At 34.6% G+C, this 19,020-nt stretch overlaps 1 pseudogene; it reads right to left on the bottom strand.

The window, feature by feature from the left end:
* The window catches only part of LOC134378236 (B-cell scaffold protein with ankyrin repeats-like), a 109,845-nt pseudogene extending 105,166 nt beyond the window's left edge, over nucleotides 1-4,679 (bottom strand).
* Between the last annotated feature and the right edge of the window lie 14,341 nt (nucleotides 4,680-19,020).

Genomic DNA, 19,020 nt, shown 5'->3' with positions numbered 1-19,020 from the left:
TGCTGCTACTAGAACTTTCACGACCTGATAGAGTGGAAAGCTGTCAAATGCGTAACTTTAGTGAACAGTCATCTCTGGGCTTTTAAAATATTAACGAAATGAACAGTCAAAGTTCCATTATCTCTCGCTACCTCAGCACATGACACACTTATGCATGTAATGATGTTCTGATTCTCTGCAGTTCTCTGAGCAGATTCATATATTTGATAGCATTATTGCATTTTATTAGAAAACTGTATAAGTGACCTAATTAAATAAGTATTGTGATGCAAAAGATAAAAGAAAAAAGAAATAAACCTTGACTTGCTTATAAATAATGAATAGAAATGAATCTCTGACTCTTATTTAGTTATTATTTCAATATACTTATTATATATGCTATATTTTAATTATAGATGCCATGATAATTTTTATAATTTATTATATTAATTTTATTATAGATAGCATACCAATTTTTTGAAAATATTACTTGGGAAAACATTAATATTTTTTGATGAGGAAGGCATCCAAATCATCAATAGTAGTTAAATTTTTCTGAGGCTCAGTTCTCTCACCTAAAAAATGCATTTTATCCTAAAATTTAACCAAATGATCTGAATTCCCTCCACTCTAACAGCCGTGCCCTCATTTGTTTTTATATTATACACAATATATGCTCTTTAACTACTCTCGAAGAAAATAGAAAAAAATATAATATGATAACTGTAAATCTTAAAAACACTTTTATTAAATTTTCTTTGTTTAAAAAATCTCCAAATAAAGGGTTTGTTGTGCAGTATACGCATGTATTGAAACAACACACTGTACTCCGCAAACATGTATAAGTAAATGTTAAAATAAAATTTAAAAAAAGAAAGTGAATACATTAAAAACATAAAGGATTAAAAAGTTTAAAACAGACTTTGGAACTTCTGAATGGGCTTTGGAACCTCTATAGCAGACATTGGAATATATGAATTGTTATTGTCAGTGCAAACAATTGTTGTATTAAAATATCACTAAAATAAAATACAGCTTAAAAAGCCAAATAGCAGATTGTGAAGGAAAATAACTTTATTTATTTACTTATTTTTATTATTATTTTTTTAAATATGAAGACTTGAAACATGGAAATTTTTCTGCAATAGTAGAAAAATTATGTGGTAAAACATAATGCCCGTGATGGTACCCCATATTACTATATGGAATTTTCTTTTTTCTTTTTCTCTTCTCTCATGTGAGAAAAAAGAAAGATACAGCTTCCAGTACTAGAACTGAATCAAGATTCTTTAATTACCAGCCTGGCCAGAGCAGACAGAAGGTCATTTTTGCATGATATGTCTACACAGATCTCATTCATTTTTCTACCACTAACACCAAACACAGACCCTGAAATAAAGTCGCCTCAAGAAATGTTGATGAAGTAGATGATGGAATGACTGAAAAGAAATCACTGCTTAGGGTAGCAAAAGGACTTCACTATTCCTGTCTGGGCCAATCAGTCATCAACTCAGAATCACATTTAGGCTACAGACAATTAGTCATGGTCACAGTGCTGTTTATGTATTCAGTGTTTGTTAACACCGAATAAGCAACAGAAGCTCCATGGTACTGGTCAAATATGCCCAAACCTGGAATCCAGCGCTGGAGAGTCAGATCAATGGGTCAGCGGGTTTAGTACACTTGATGGTAATGGTGATGCCCACAGAAATCTGCTGACATAGGGTGTTGTGTGCTTCACCCCCTCTCCACGAAGGAACCTGACAGTTGAGCCCAGTCACACAGAGCTTTCTTTATGAGAAAGTTTCCAGTTCCAAACTGTAGAAATGAGGTTTTCCTTTGCAAAGAACTGAAATTATGTTTTCTTATTACAGACAGTTCTTCTGAAGATTAAATGTCTTGATGAATATATCATCATTATCTATCATGGACTTGATCATCACTTTTATTATTATTAAAAATGATAAGATATATCACCTTCGGTGCATTAATTCATTAATTTAATATCTGGCATTTTGGGGAGGTGTGTTGTGCAACAGATTTGAAGGAGTTTACTGATTTTGCCAAAGCATTTAATTTTATTTGATTTGCTTATCACTTGAAAAACTTGTGGTCTATAATGTTTAATTAAACATCGACTATTTACTGTTACAGGTGCTGGGGATACAATCAGCAGTAAACAAAACAAGTCCTGATCTATTTGAACATGCCTTTTAGAAGGAGAGGACAGGTAATAAACCAACAACCAGAAAAATAAACTGTAGTGTTAAATGTTGATAAATGCAATGAAAAAGAGGAGCAGGTAAAGGGAAATTAAAAGCAATGGTATCGTGGAGAGTTATGATAGAAGAAAGCCATGAGGATACAAGAGGAAAAGTGTTTAGAAGGAAGAGAAATTGCAAATGCCCTGAGGCAGGAGCATGCTTGATGTGTGAGATGTCACTGCAGCCTTGAACAAGCAAGAGAGTGGTCAAAGATGGCAACAAAAAGATTATCTAAGGCATCATAGGTGATGAGAAGGATTATGCATACAATGGAAAAGTAGAGGAGGATTTGGAGCAGAAAACTGATTAGTTCCTTCATAAAGCATAGCAAGTGAGAGGAGGCAAGTGCAGAAGTTGCTATCATGGGATTTCTTAACATGAGTACTAAAGACATTTCGGACTGCATAATCCCTTGTTCTGAGGAGCTCTCCTGTGCATAACAGGATATTTAGCAGCATTCCTGGTGTCTCTACCCACTAAATACCAGCAGCAATCCTCCCTCCTCATGTCTTGACAATAAAAAAAACCCTTTGTTCGTTGCCAAATTGGTCACATAAGGGGTGGTAAATAGCTCTCCATTGAGAACCGCTGTGCTATTGACATAATCCAGGGGAGACCTGATGACAGTGTGGACTAGGATAGATAACAATGAAAGAGGTGACAAATGATTGAATGCTGGCAATATTTTGAATGTAGAGTCAACAGTATTACATGACAAATTGGATATGGGATAGGAGAGAAAGTAAAAATTGTAAGGGTCACTCCAAGGATTTTGGATTGACTTGAACAACGGAAGGAAGGCATTGACACTGAGATGGAGAAGTCCGCAGGTGGAGAGGTCTGGGAATAACAGGAATCAGGATTTTCAGAAATATTGAGTGAGATGCCTAGCAGACATGCTGGTGAAAATGTTGAGCAAGCCATTGCATACTAATGAAACCTGACATGATGGGTGGTTTATAAATATGTAGGATCAGCGAATTAGTCTTCAGTCACCAGAATATAGAATTACAACTACTAGAGCCAAGGAGGACCTTAGAGAGTATCTCACTTCAACCTTCTCACTTCATAACTGAGAAAACTAAGGTCCGCAAAGAATGCAATTATGTTAAAAAAAAAAACTGAAAAAAATATAGCTGCCAAATAGAATGTTTATATCAGCATGACTTGTGTTCTCTCTGGATTGAAAAAACTGGTGTTTGATTATTAAACTTTGAGCTTATTAAATGTATTTAAATTAGTAATATAATGTAGTAGATCTCTACCATTTTACCCATAAAAAGCATTTATTTAATTAAATACCATTTCACGTCTCTTCAGTCTTACTTTTCCAGTTACATATACCACAATATAGAAGTCACTTATATACATGACATGCAGGAAAACTTACAGGGAGGACTTGTAGACAATGAGATAATATGCTCTTCATAGTCATTTTCTTGCTCATTATTTCTGCTAATTTCTTGGATCTAAAAAAAGAGTAATTTTTAGTAATATTCAGTAATCTTAATAAATCTTCATTTGATACCTGTGGAAATTAAAAATAATTTTTATTTAAATACTTTAATTCTATTATATTACAGATCTTGGTTATTTTATTTGTGCTGTCTATAAGGACATGATAACACAGAGTGTTAAAAATATAACTGGGAAACAGAACATTTGTAATAAGTAATAAATTGCTTTAAAAATGAAGCTTATTGCAACTAGTTTACTACTGAAAGAAAGCAATCATGAAATTTAGGTGCAATAAAGAACTTCTGAGTAGAATTTAGCATAACTATTTCTCTTAGAAACTATGAGCTTTGCTTCCTTTTAACATTTTTATATCTTTTATCCATTCAAAAGATATTCTTAATTACATCAAATATTTTAATACAGTGAAAAACAATAAAATTATAAAGCGATTTATTCTCCATCTTTAAAAAGAGGAAAGAAACTGAGTAAGGGTATGTCTGTTCATTTGTCTTTCTGTTATCAGTTTCACCAAACTTGGAATGCAGAATTACTAAGAAAAGACAGAAACCTGTTATCTCCAGAATTGCTGGTCTTTGGTTATAATCTCTGAAGGAGACATGGAGTCTACATTGTGGAGAATACTGTGCTCACAGAGAAAGCTAAATAATACCAGTGACAGTTCTATTTTTGCAAAACCATTTAGGGAGAGGAATAGAGCTTGGCTGTTGTTAACATAGGTCACATTTTGTTACCATAAACTCCAAATGATTATTCAAATGGTTTATGATTTTGTTCTTAATAAAATTGATTGAAATGATTAGGCCATTTGCTCGGCATTTAGAATGTCCCTTTAAAAATTAGAAGCATCCATATTAAAACATTTTTAAATTTATAATAGCTTTGATATGCAAAGGTATTTTGACCCGAGTACTGACTTCATTAATTTGGTTTATCACCCACCTTGGCCAATGGAAGCATGCTGGAATTTATTTATTTATTTATTAAACTAATGCTACCCAGAGAAGCAACACAGTCCCTGATTTCTAGTGGAATCTTGAAGATAAAAACTCTTTAGTATATTTTTAGTGAGACTGATGCAGTAACTCATTTTATACTTCAATCACATTTTCCCCTTAGTGGGCTCCACCAAATGCTAATATGAAAAATCACATAGATTTAGTAGGGGGCTTGACATACTGATTTATATTTGTATGCTGTGGTATTAAAATCATTGTTTAATATAGCTTTTCTTTGTTTCTAGTTGCCTGACCTATATATTTCATAAGGTAGGTTAACAATATATTAAAAAATCCATATACTCTCAAAACCTTATCAAGGAAGTTTTTGCTAGTTGAATAAAAGAAATCGTTTTCAAAGATATCAGGAATTATGCAAAAATTCCTATATATTGTTCACAAGTCTAAGCATTAAGAGCTCAAAATCACTGTGAATTAATAAAGAGTCATCGGACAAGTATGTAGATCTGTGTGTATGCACTGAGTTTGAAATCTAATGAAGTCATTTTTTGTGTCATAACTTAAACTATATGATATTTGTACCAAAAAACAATCACCCCAAACCCAAGAATTTCTTAAAGAAAACTGTTTGCATATTTTAAAATTGGCATAGTTTCACTGATTTGATCACTTTCATCAGTACTACATACAATTTATACTTTGTACAAGCAGACAGTGCAAAGACTAATTGTTTTCTCAGGAATGACAGGAGCTTTAGAAATATTTAAGCTGAAATACAAATGTTTCTTACTTGGTTCCTTACACTTACAATCATATTTATTTTGAAAAAACATGCTAGATCTAGTGAGATATTAATAACTTCAATAAATCAACAACAGCTTCAAAGATAAGAATGGTGGCATTCTGACACTTCATCACTTTAAACCTTGGTTGTGTAATGCACAGAGCATGGACTTTGGGATTAATTTAAGAACAAATCACAGCTCTATTTATTTGCTATGTGATATAGAGCAAGACATTTAACCTCAAACCTCAGTATTCCATTCTGCAAAATGTGGATAGAAATATCTCTGCCATCAGTTTCTGGAAGGGTTAAATTAGAGCAATATAAGCACACCCATAGCATACCTACCACATAGTAAAGTACTCAATAAACGTAGTCTTCACATGTTAAATTTTCCTTCATCACATACTATATAGATCTACTTTTAAGCAAACATGGTTTCTTCTTCTAGTGCTAGAGTCTGATGTTATTCATTCGTCAATTATTTATTCAGACCTACTTTATGCTAAGTGCCTTGTTAGCTATTAAGAAAAGTAAGTTTAAAAAAAAGATACAATTTCCATTCTCAAAAATATCCTGTTTTTATTAGGAGAGGAAGAAAAATAGTAAAATGATTAGAATACAATATTTTGTTTATTTCACTACAACAAACTCAGTTCTCACAGGTGAGTAGAGAATCAAGAAATTGTCAGATAATCAGGGCAAAAGTTCAATTCATTTGCTTTTTGAGTGGGGAGATTGGATTTAAAAAGTATCTTGATAGTTGCATTGATTCCCACTTCTCTAAATAAAAGTTCAAGCTTAAATGACAAAAATCTATTAGCTGAACACACTAATATTCATTGAATAATGAAATATTTCAACCCATAGATCCTCCTTGCAGCACACAATGTTTAATGAAATTAAAATCATTCATTACCAAAGATTAAAAAGAGAACTTCTTATTGACTGAGGTTTATAAAGCTCCACATGGCTTTGGCATCTGGTACTGTGGAAACTGATCTTAATATTCTGATTTTGAGGAAGTGAATAAAAACAATCTTCACATGGCAGTTGGTTTCCAAATCACTTTATGAGAATCTGAAGATATTGTAATTGGCCCAACTTTTGCTCAACTTTCCACAGTGTTGATTACAAGTGATTTCACCAGCTTTTAAAGCACATGGCAGTCTGTGGAATGGAAATTAAAAGATAAATATGTTCTAAGAGTAACAAATTGACCTTGTAATATTTTATGTATTAACACAAATGAAAGCATTAGGTTAAAGAATCTGAGAAAATGCTTCAATGGAAATAATTGAGATTATTTTTAGTAAATATTAAGAATAATGACCAATGTCATACTAAAACCATGAATAATGGCAAACACAGCGTCTCAAAATAAAACTTTAAGGATACATTGTAGGAGTGTAATGTCTGAGCTCTAATGAAATCTTTTAAAGTTTCTCCTTAGGCCATCTAGGGATATGACCTAAAACCATGGAAGTTTGTTTTTATATTATAACATTGGAACGTTGAGTGCAAAAATTAGATAGGAACTCTTTCTTTGGGAGAGGCATGAAGATGAATAAGATAAATGTGGAGCTGTTAAACTCAGGGGGAAAAAGTGGACATTTTCCTCTACATGGGTAAAAATTCCATCTGAACAATCTGCATATATATGCCCTATTTTTCAGGCACAGTCTAATTATAGAAAATTAAAGTGATGAAAAGACACTATGACCAGGTGAAAGAAGTCTCATTTTGCACACATGAGGAATTCCATTTTCTAACTGAGACCAACAAGGACAATCTGGTGAAGTGAAAGGAACGTGTACCAAGGGGACAAGCAATGTTTTCATCCCTTAGTATGTGGGAAGGGAGAAAGAAACAGCAGGCATATTGAGACCTACTCCTTCACTGAGGAAAACAAGATAGAAAAAGTTTAGCTCTTAAACACCATTTACGGAGTGTTGGCTTCTACAGCTGGCACGTCTCCCACCTGGCCTGTGCTCGCCCCAGGCTATTCTCTCATTCCAGGTCACCCTCCAGCTGACCTCCTGGCATGGACACCCACAGGGCTTCACCAAGTGTGAAAAAGAAAAGTTCGGAAAACAGTTAATCAGATTTTCCAGTCAAGTCACTGGTGACTCTGTGAGAGGAATCACAATAGAATTGTGTGAATTCATACTGGACTGAAGAAGCTTAAAAAGTTAAATGGGGGTAAAGAACCAAAGGCATCATGTATAGTCTTTCCTTTTAGATTTCATAAAGTAAAGAAGGGATATTGGGCAACTGTGCTTAAGATTCATTTTTCAGAGAATGAGTTAAGATGTCAGAGAAAGAGTGCTTCATTACAGGCAAAGGCTACTGAGAGGGACGGTGACACCCAGAGCTCACACGCTCAAAACACTAGCCTGGGCAATGTCGGGCATACAAGTACTAAAGTTGGATGATTCCCAACCTCAAGTATTTTGCAATTAGTGAGGAAGACAAACAATATGGACAAGGCAAAACATGCTTTTTAAATGTACACATACTTGTAAAATGCTGTAAGATAGAGAGAAACATGCCCTCATTTCCATTGGGTGAATGGAACAGAAAATTTTACAGAGCAGACAGTATTCAAATTGAGCTTTAAAGGATAAGTATGAGTTTAATCCGTAAAGAAAGGGAGGAAGCAAATTATTGGTCAATAGGCGGGTATGACCGCAACAGCAGGAAGATTTGGTAGATGGTTTCAGTTGGTTTGATTAGGTTGCATGGAGGGATATATTTGAATGCAAAGATGTGGTGGTGCATTAAGATGTTCTCTGATAAAGTTTTAAATGCTTTGGAGTATGTACTTACTTCCTAAGAAGTAGAAAGTAGTGAGTTCTTGCCTGTATTTAAAAAACATAATTCTAGCAATAGCAGGTAAGAGGGAGAAGGGGCGATTCTAATAGTTAAGGTGAAAGGCAATGAAGGCTAGTGAAAGAAAGTATTTACTGGAGAAGGCAAATTCAAGAAATATTCAGGAGATGGTAGGCACAAAATTTTTTATAGCTTCGATGCCAAAGGCTGGAGAAGAGGAGTCAAATAGGACAATGTAAATTTCTATTCAGCTCAACATCTGACAACCAGTTCTCATGTTTAGAACCATCTTTTTCAGGACACTTCTCCAAAGAACTCTTGTCATTTAGAGATGAGGGCACTGATTAAAAACATATTTTTTTATGTAATTTGAGATGGGAGTTTGAGGTAAAGATAGAAAATCTACATCTTAAGTATCCTTTGCATTGCTTCTTGGAACACTTGAAAACATATGCGGAGTAGGTATGTGGCTATGAAATGATGAATCTTCCAGTTTCTCTATGAAGTTAAGAAGTTTACCAGCCTGGGAAAACAGAAGGTAGTTAATTGTATAGAGGCCAAATTAACTGGCTAGTAGAATTGAATTGCAAAACAACTAAGTACAAAGTCTAAATTAAATTATAAAGCTACCATTATAGTTCTTATATACAAGCTATGGAATATCAAACTATAAATTACATTTATTCAAGTGTGACTAAATTTCTTTATAAAAAATGAAAAGATTTTATACAAGTTTGCCATAAAATTAAATGGGTTAATTGTGTATTAGGCACTTCTGAATAATACACTGAGAACAAAAGCCACATAGTTGTGTCTACCATTTAGAAATGAAGTTAGAAGGTGAGGAGACAGCACAAAGAAAGGGGTTTGTACAAGAGAACACAAGAGAGATAAGAAAATGTCAGAGATAGTCAGAAGGAGGATGCAATCACACAAGTCAAAGTTCAAAGCTAAGAGGCAGAGAATCATTTTTAATTAACCTTCCTTGATTTCAAAATAGTATTCAGGACTCAGCTAAAACATCTTGAAGAAGAATGAGTTTCCCATTCTTTACCAAAATGTGTAAAACTGAGCTCTGAGAAATTCTTAGTATGTACTCTAGATATGCGATCTAACATTTTCAAGCATGACAGTTATCACCAACATTGGCCTATTAGTCAATAATTATTTAGTAAGTGATTTCTGTGTGAATAAAACTATAATAATAGGCAAGTTTCTGGGGATATGCAAAAGATATAACATACAATATACTCCCAGGATGCTGAATATTTAGCTAGGAAAATCGAAGCGAAATGCGTGAAGCAATTATAGTCCTTCAAATGTTTGGTTTGACTAAAGAGTGCAACAGAGGATAAAAATAAAATTATTCTAGTTGAAATTAGTAGGGTTGTTTTGAAGGATGAGTAGAATTTGAGAGATAAGCCCTAAATCTAGTTATAGCAGCTAATGCATTGACCTAATGGATAAATGGACAACAAATGAATTAGTGGAAGAAAAAAGAATGTGGGTATTCTTGGTATGGAGACTGGCACAAACAAAAGTGAGGTTGAGCAGACCATACACAGAGAGCAAAGCCACACAATCAAAGAAGCAGGTGAATATTGGGGAGAATATGTGAATTTTGATAGGAAGAGCAGAGTCAACATTTGCTTACTATGTCCTAGTTGTGGGGTATTAGAAATATCTCTAGATGATGATAGTGATGACTGATATTGTTACTAAACATGCCATCTAAATGTGCAGGCTATATAGGTTAAGAGTTTGAGATGAGGTATATTGTCAGACAGATCTGGATTCAAATCTTACTACTCATTTATTACTTATATCATCTTAAGCACATTCCTTTCTTTTGGCCTCTCTGCGAAATGAGCTTAAATGTCCCTTAACTCACAGAGTTATTTTGAAAATTTTAAGAGGAAACATATCAAGTACTTAACACATCAAGAGCTTGGCACATCGAAAGCATCCAACAACTGTTATGTCCATTATCTTTATTGAGATTGTTATTTCATCAGAGAATTAATTTTTATGTTTCCCTTTTTAATATTACTAAATTATGTTTCTGTCAAAATCTGTATTCAATTATAAGATTGAGTAAAGATCAATTATATTCTAACTGGAATATAAAGATGAAAAAAAAAAGACCTTTCTGTAGCTTACTATAATTTTAAAAATTATCTCTATTTTTTAGGTGTAAGGAAGCACAAGACAGATGTGATGATGGGTCAATATTGGATCATTTATGCTAGCAGAAATTAAACAGGGCTATCCACGGAAATTCTCTTGGGGCTCCATTCCCACAGACTATGATATATAAGGCACCCTAAGAGCTGATTATCAGCAGGGTTGGGTGCCGGGGACTCTCAAATGATTCAAAAAAGTGTTTAATTCCCACTGGCTTGTATTTGATTTTACAATGTTGATATTACAACAAGGACTTATTTAGGTTAATATTAAAACTAGTTTGCCTTCCTCCAGCATAAAATGATGCCAAGGAGGACAGGTGCAGACTCAGAATCATGTTTCATACCAGAAGCACCAAAGAAATTGGCCATGGATGAGAGACGGAGTGCACATGTGAATAGTTAAGAACTGATTAAAGAGCTTGGCTCAAGACATGAATCTAAAATTTCTGCATTTAGAACCTAACTCTGCTTTTGTATTCCTACAACTAGAAATCAGTATATACCAGAAGTAGCGTAAAGCTTTGCTATTGAGCATTCTAAAATATTGAAATCAGTTTTAGTTTCAAAATTGTAAGTTAATAAAGGTCTTTAACGGAAATACAAAATACCATTATGTCAAAAGTACAGTATAAATCATTATGCTACTTTGAATGCTCCAAGCAAATCAAATTTAAGAAACATGCTTTAATCTAGAGGAAAACTAAATAGAAACTAAATAATGAATGAACTTTCCAAGTGGTCAACATGTTTCCAAACTGAATGATCGAAGTTAGTGAAAAGGAAACTAGGTTTACATTTATGTTGACTAGCACTAAGAGCCAATTCTTTATTTGTTCTTTCTTCCGAGCCTTTGATAATCTGAGTGAGGGTCAAAGAACCAAATGGAAAAAAGCAAGCCGAGTAATAAAAATGTAGCATTGTCATCATCGTCAACATACTTGTTGGACTTTTCATTTATATAAAAACAAAGGACCAAGTGGTTTCTGAAATCTAAGCCAGAAGCAAACATAAAATATCACTTAGAGACCTAGCAGTTTGCCAGAAAGATTATACTACTCAGTTGTTAGATAATAAGTGTTATTTGACAAATGAAACCAAAGACCTTTTACATTTGTATTATTAGTTCCAGAAAATAGGTATTATTTGACAAATTAAACAGAAAGATTCTTAAGGTTTATATTGCCTCAAATCTATTCCCAGTATGTGTTTATTTGGCTGAAATAACCCCTTGCTTCCACATACAGAATTAGAGAGTCACTTCTTATTGATCAGAGTATCTAAAACATGAAAGATTGACAGGCAGAAAAGGTAAATTATAAATTCAGTGAAGACATAGTAGGACAGTAAACATAATCTCTGGCCTTGAATGTTCAGTTTGAACGGAGGTAACAAGTTAGCAGAGGCTGTTCCTATGGGAGAAAGTCATGATAGATAAAAGTATACGAAAAGTACTTATATACGAGAGTACTTCAAAAAGTTTATGGAAAGATTCGTATTATCTTTTAATTCTACTTTTCTATGAACTTTTTGAAGTACCCTCATATGTGGATTCAGTATTAGTTTTTGATGCACTGTAACACACCATAGTACCCTAAATATTTCTTACCCTTTAAAAATGATTTTCCTAATTAAAAGCCACCATATGCTCTCCATCCCAGTTTGAGAGATTCCATTCAAATTAGTTATGAGAAGCCCTTTCCTATTGCACTTAACTTTGGTGAGTGCATTGGGAAGATGTACGCTCTTAGATCTTATCTAAACACAGACCTTTTTGAGAAATTATTTTATGCACCAAAACAATAAAAAGCTGTAGTAGAATAAATTTGATAAGTTGATATTAGAACAAACCTATTAAAAGTAAATTTTCAGTATATTTAAGGTAAAATAAAATGGAAAGCTTTTCTGGTAGAAGAAATAACCTTTTTATTAAAGAAATATACTTCCCATACATCTGCACATAGAATCAAAATAGAAGAGAATCAATAAAACCAATAAGGTCTCTTTGAAGGAAAGACATCATTTTCTTCAGCCCAGAAATCTGAAAGTTTTCAACATGTACTTATGTAACACATTTTATTTTGTGGGGTCACTATCCAGGACACTGAGGGTGTTGCTGTTTACATTCTGTAAACACTGTGCAATGAGCCTTCTCCCAATTCATTCTGCCACCAAGAATTGAAAACCTGCTTGTTGTGAGGTGGTAGCTCAGCATTTTAAAATTTCAAGTGATTTAGTAGGTAGATTTCAGTCATTTGTGAAAATGATTTCTACTCTTCATAGCCATAGCCTAAAACATCAGGATTAGTCTAATGGAAATCAGGGTGTATCTGATACCCACTTTAACTTGGAAGCAACTCCTGTAAATGTGTAGCCTTACATGATGTTTAAATAAATTTGCATAATGCAGTTTTCAAGGAATTTTTTTGGTTCTAAATGTAGACATTCATTTCCACAAAGTAAGGCCATGACATTTGATGAAAGGATAGTTATACAATAAGACATGTGTAAGTTTAAAACAGTCTCTTTAAATTAAAAACAAAATTCATTTAACAATAGATATAGGACTTAGTATTATTCATTCTGCCTGAAAGTGCCTCTGAAACTGGTTAGGGTAGAATTCTATAGAAACCAACAGTGGCTTAGCACATATAAATATAATATTGAAACCCTGGGTCATCTAGTTTTCTAACATTGTATGTTAACACTTTTCCTAGGAATTTGAACAATTTTGCGTTGTTATGGATCATGTAATTAAAACAGTAAGATAAGAATTGAGTTACTTTATCTGGGATTTGCATTTATTAACAGCTGAACTAAGTGAGTGAATAAAACAATTGCTATGTCCTGTGTTTGAGGATATTTTGAAGTTTTATAAAGATTTATTCCTAACCAAAAAGTTGAACTGCTTAGAAATTCATGAAACTGAAGCAATGTCAGCTCAGTTTAGGCAATGAATAAAGTTCAGTCTCTAGAAGACCATGGCAATGGGGCTTTATTTATTTCTTTATTTTTTACTTATTTAAAAACATTTATTCAGATCTCAGTAAATATAAGAAACTAGGTTAGGCAATGGGAATATAAGGAAAGATAAGTTAAATTTGTCTTAGAAAACACAGACAGGCACATACCTATATAATACATGTTAGATGTAACAATATCATCAAAACTAATAACTTACATAATATTTACTATATCTCAGATACTGCTCTAAATGCTGTATTTTTTATTAACTTATTTAATCCTCAGAAAAAGTATTATGAGATAGGTTTACTATTGCAATCCTCATTTAATGAATGAAAAAATAGGCACAATGAGACTAAATAACTTGTCCAAGGTTACATAGCTAGTATCTCTTATTAGAGGGCCCAAACATTAAGGAAAATAAGTAAATAAGCATATAAAAGGAAGCATGGGCCAAGTCACCAAAGAATACAATAAATCAAAAGTCATTCATAGGAAGGGCAGCTGATAATATTTTGCAAGAAACGCCCAAGCCTCGGGGTGGTGGCTTTTGAGACATTTTTGAAAAATGAGAAAACATTCAAAAGCAGGGATAGAAGCAGGGGCAGGGCATCATGAGCAGTCAAAGCAACATAATTAGAAAAATCAAAGTGGATGTGGAGTCTGGGTCATACATGGGAAACAACGAGTAGCCAACATGGCGAGAGGGTAGGGGCACCAGGTATCTGTCTATGGGCACTAGGAAACTCCATTGTACTATTCTTTCAGTTTTCTCACCATTTTCTAGCATTTAAGGCCAGGTGGCCGGGAGTCAGGCTGTCTGTCAAGGCTGTGTGTAGGGGACACACAGAGATAAAGGCTGTATTGGCTATTGTTTGAGCTGCGAGGAATCAGGAGGCCCACTATCAATCACCAAGGAAGAGATGGGCAAGACAGCAAAAATGGCATTTGAAAGCACAAGCAAGACATCATAAAACCGTATCGCACAGATGCCAATAGTGGAGTGTGAATGGAGGCACTGGGAACGGGGCCAAACAAGCAAGCTGCAGCCAAGACGACCGCAGGCATTCCCGTGCGTTTTTCTCAGCCGCCCCTGCTAGCAAAAGAGCTAGGTATTTTTTTGAGAGGCAAGAGAGAGCTACATTTTTACTTTTGGCTTAGATATAATTAGAGTGAAAATATCTCATAAATGCTTCTTGTGTTCTTTGAAATAAAAAATGGGGTGAATGCAGATATATTATAATATTACAATCAGAGAATTTTGCTTTAGGCCCAGTCTTTCAAAAACAAACAAACAAAAAGTTGTAAGATGAAAATGTTACAAGTAAGAACATCTGGGTTTTACAGGAATATAATTTGATAACTTAATGTGCTCTGTCCCCTTGGTAGCACAGAAATAAAGTGTGTCTGGCTATTCCTTCTAAATCTATTTCAAGCAATATGTACAATTACATGTTATATTCATTTCCCAAATGGGATGACAGAGGCAGAGAAGTTTTATAATGACTTGTGCATGGTCACTGGATGAAGAGAGTTTCTTGCAATCAGAGCTTCATCCACAACTCCTTTCTCAGATACAAGGGTACTTCAAAACGCTTGTGGCCAAATAGAATTAAAAGATAACAGGAATCTTTCTATGAACTTCTTGCAGCACCCTTGCATATGTGATATGTAGCTAGAAGCATTATCCTCTGTCTTGCCATCAATCAAAAGGAGATGCAGATTCTATGATTAAGAAGATCTTGGTTATGGTTCTTTATATTTATAAAGCAATTTATGGTTTTCAAAGCAGTTTTACTTTTTGAAGACCTCTTGTATATTACGATCCTTAAACCCTGAAAGACAAGCAGGGGGAGTCCTACAGATGAGGAGGTTAAGATGAAGAGTTTGTCCATGATGCACAGTATTTAAAGGAGAGACTCAAATCCAGGATAACCCAGGGCTTTGGGGTTCCTCTGCTGTAGATCCAAATCCAGTGCTCTTTACACTACAACACGATGCTTTCTTCCTCTGTTAAAACCATCTGTAATGTGGACAGATGACACTAAAAGAAACATAGTAAAAGACCACAGACATAGGGAAATGAAACTTCTTACTCAGTGAGGAAATCATGTTTGACTATAGGTCAAAGTTCTACTTTGAAATGAGAAGAAAAGTTTAAAAAGTTATGTTAGTCGTAAAAATGAATCTGAAATTTATACCTTTTATCTTTGACTAATAATGTGATATTTGACAGAATAAGTGAGAAAGTTATGAAATTAATTGAACAAAATCTGGTAATTAATTAAAATCATGTGATACAGTTCAGAATGAAAGATGACCACTATGACTTAAAGACATTAAGACAATTCTGAATATTTCAGATGATATTTATTAATTTATTTTTATGAAAATTTGTTTGTTCTTTGCATTTTTAAAAATTTATAATGCATATTTCATGGTGTACAAAGCTAACCTTCACTACCTGTGCTGAGGATGTGATGGTCAAATCAATAATATCAGGATGCCCTTTACCACAAATTGCAATTATTCCAAATGTCCCCTACCCAATTAATCTCCGATCTCTCCCTGCCACTGGCAACCTTATGTTTTATACTATGTTTTCCTTATCCAGTCATCCATCGATGGACATTTGGCTTGTTTCCATATTTTGGCTATCGTAAATAGAGCTTTGATGAACATGGGAGTGCAGGTATCCCTTTGACATGATGATTTCCATTCCTTTGGGTATATACCTAGAAGTGGGATTGCTGGATCATATGGCGGATCTATCTGTAGTTGTTTGAGAAACCTCCATACTGTTTTCCATAGCAGCTGTACTAATTTACAGTCCCACCAACGGTGTAGGAGCAGACCCTTCTCTACAGGTCCTCACCAGCATTTGTTATTCTCTGTTCTTTTGATTATAGACAGTCTAACTGGGGTAAGGTGATATCTCATGTGGATTTAATTTGCATTTCCCTGATGATTAAGTGATGTTGAACATTTTTAAGTGCCTATTAGCCATTTGTATGTCTTCCTTTGAAAAATGTCTATTCAGTTCCTTTGCCCATTATTTAATTGGGTTATTTGGTTTTTTTACTGTATAGTTGTTTGAGTTCCTTGTATATTCTGGTTATTAATGCCTTGTTAGATGTATAGTTTGCAAATATTTTCCCCCATTATGTAGGTTGTTGTTTCACTCTGTTGATTGTTTCCTTTGCTGTGCAGAAGCTTTTTAGTTTGATATAATCCCATCTGTTTAGTTTTTCTTTTGTTGATTGTGCTTTTGGGCTTTTGTTCAAAAAGTCTTTGCCCAGTCCTAGTTTCTGAAGTGTTTTCCCTATATTTTCCCTTAGTAGTTTTACAGTTTCAGGTCTTATATTTAACACTTTAATCCATTTTGAGTTGATTTTGGTATATGGTGAGAGGTGCCATGCTTTTCTTTGATTATTGGTCGTCAATGTTTGTAGGGCGTTTTTTTTTTTTTTTTTTTTTTTTTTGATGTGGTAAGATTTAGTTTCTTTTATCTTTCTCATTTGCATTTATGTTTTACTACTGGGTTTTGTTCTTATTTGTGTATTCATGGTAGTGATTATTATTTTTCAGATGCCAGATCCAGGATTCCCTTGAGTTTCTTGCACGGCTGGCCACGTGGTGATGAACTCCCACAATTTTTGTTTGTCTGGGAAATGCACTATTTTTCCTTATTTCTGAAGGATAGTCTTGCTGGGTATAGTATTCTTGGCTGCCTTTTTTTTTTCTTTTAGTATTTAGAATATGTCATCCCATTTTCTTTTGTCCTGTAGAGTTTCTGTGGAGAAGTCTGCTGTTAGTTTGATGGCGGGCTCCCTTATAAGTCACTTGATGCTTTTCTCTTGCTGCTTCTTGGATTCTCTCTTTGTCTTTAAGCTTTTCCAGTTTGACTATAATGTGTCGTGGAGAAGATCGTTTTGGATTGAATCTGTTTGGGGACCTTTGAACTTCCTGGATCTGAATGTCTATGTCTCTTTCTATACTTCGGATGTTTTCCATTATTATTTCATTGAATAAATATTCAATGACTTTACCTTTCTTCTCCCCTTCAGGAACACCCATGCTTCAGATGTTTATGCACTTAAGGTTGTCTGCTTGCTCTCTCAGACATTCTTCATTTTTTAAATTCTTTTTTCCTTTTCTTTTGTCTGTCTGGGTTATTTCATAAAGACTGTCTTTGAGTTCTGAAATCCTTTCCTTTGCTTTGAGTGTGTCTTTGTGTTCCAGGAGTTCTGCTACCTTCTTTTTTAGGGTATTAATCTCTTTGTAAATTTCCTCCTTCATATCCTGAACATTTTTTCGCATTTCATTTTGTTGTCTTACAGAGTCCTCTCATCTCATTGAGTTTCCTGAAGGTAGCTACTCAGAATTACTTTTCTATCATTTCAAGCATTTCCTGTTCTGAAGGGTCTGGTACTTGAGAGTTACTGAATTCTTTTGGCAGTGTTGTATTTTCTGATTTATTCCTATTTCTAGTATCTCTCTGTTGATTTCTGGTCACCTGACAGATCAGTTGCTTCTTTTATTTCTCTGGAGTGGACTTGGAGGAGAAAGACTTCTTCCTCTTTTCCCAGACCCCTCTGGTGACTCTCCTTGTGTCAGTGAAGTCATATATGTGGTGGGCCAACTTCATGGTGGTTGTGGATGTTACTAAGATGGTGAGCCATCCTTGCAACAGTAGTAGGTGTGGTGGTGGATGTTGTGGGCCACCTCCACAAAAGCTGTGTGGGGCCTTGTGGTGGTGGCACGGAGTCTTGCCTTCTGTGCAGGTGGGGTGGGGGGCTGGCCGGTGGCTGGCTGGGCCTCTTGCTTTCCTGCCTGGGGCCTCCCCTGTCAGAGGCAGCACAGTATGGGATCTTGCCTTGTGCACAGGCTGGGTAGGGGGCTGTGCAGAGGGCTGGGCAGTGGGCTGACCAGGTCTCCTGCCTGCTTGCCTGGGGCCTCCCCCATCAGTGGTAGCACAGTGCAGTGTCTTGCCTTCTCCCTCTCCTGATGATATTTTCAAGTCTGTATTTAATTGTCTATTTATTTACCAGCAATTGAAGTTCCTAGAATGTGTTACCCTTTTGAAAGGAGAAACATTTCTATCAGGTAGACTTATCTTTTGATAGATGTAATAAAAAGGGAAAAGTAAAATTTTACACATTATAGTTACATTTGTTTCAGTTTTGTGACAAAAATGTTAAAAATAATTTTAAATTATGGTTTCAGATTACCTTGTTTCCCTAGCTCCCATTACCACCGAAAATTTTATATCCATGCTTTCTTTCTTATTTCCTGAATCTTTAGCCAAACATTTCAAAGATGGCCAAAGCACTTAGCCTTTTAGCATTGATTTGTTTCTGGAACACAATACCCATTTCTGTTTGACAGCCTTTGTAATCATTATGAACTTTTCAAGTGCGAAGATAAAGTTGTTGGATTTGCACTTGTTTCTTCTAATTCTTTTTATTTGGTTAATAATAGCTGTCCAGATATGTATTTCAACTTTATCAAATACCTAATACATTATAATCCAGATGTTAGGTTTTCTAACTTAGGGATTTTATTTTTTCATTCTTAAG

The sequence above is a fragment of the Cynocephalus volans genome, chromosome 5, assembly GCF_027409185.1.
Source record: "Cynocephalus volans isolate mCynVol1 chromosome 5, mCynVol1.pri, whole genome shotgun sequence".
NCBI classification, from domain to species: Eukaryota; Metazoa; Chordata; class Mammalia; order Dermoptera; family Cynocephalidae; genus Cynocephalus; species Cynocephalus volans.
This window is presented reverse-complemented; position numbering and strand designations above follow the sequence as displayed.